We start from the raw sequence: 789 nt of genomic DNA on the forward strand, positions 1-789 counted from the left end.
TACGTTTAAAAAATGTAAGAGATGTACGATCGTAAGACACAGGGATTGACAAGCTGTCAAAGTGTTCGGGTAGACCTTGTCGCTATAAACTCTTGGTCAGTATTATAATGTCTGATTTTTAGGATTTCTCCCGTGATTGCAGTCAATGCGAATGGTGTATACTAAAATAAGAAGAGGAAATAGAGAGAAAAGCGTTTTGGCAAGACAATTTAAAAATAAGATAGAAGCACTCTAGAAAACAAAGTGGATAGACGAAATATGAGTATTTCTTACGAATGATACATAGTATCACGCAACTACTCATACCGGTTCAAGGACAAGAGAGTATCTACACTTGAAAATTAGAAGGAAACGTATGAGAGATGTAGGAAGGAAACACAAAATAAAAGCGTTGAGTAAATCCTGGTTTAGGGTTAACTTACGTAGGTTATAGGAGCGTGTTTTTTTTTTCATAATTTGAAAAATAAAGGTCACCTAAGATGGTGTAAAAACAATAAAAATAATGAAACCTAAGATGGTGTTTAATCCTCCCTTAGGGAAAATGATTTCAAGATAAAATGAATATTCAAAAAACGTTCATTTTAGAATAAAAGGAAAAAAATTGTCGTGGCTAGGATTCGAACCTGGGTTATTGCGGTCACTCACATGACCACACCTCTAACTCTCACCCTAAACCCAAATTAAAATCAAAATAAAAACCCTAACAGTCAAACATTTGAGTGACACAAACAATGGAAACAATAAAACGCAAAATGGCGACTCCTACTTCCAATGGCAAAAGTGATGTCA

Source organism: Stylophora pistillata, chromosome 9 (genome assembly GCF_964205215.1).
Source record: "Stylophora pistillata chromosome 9, jaStyPist1.2, whole genome shotgun sequence".
Lineage (NCBI taxonomy): Eukaryota > Metazoa > Cnidaria > Anthozoa > Scleractinia > Pocilloporidae > Stylophora > Stylophora pistillata.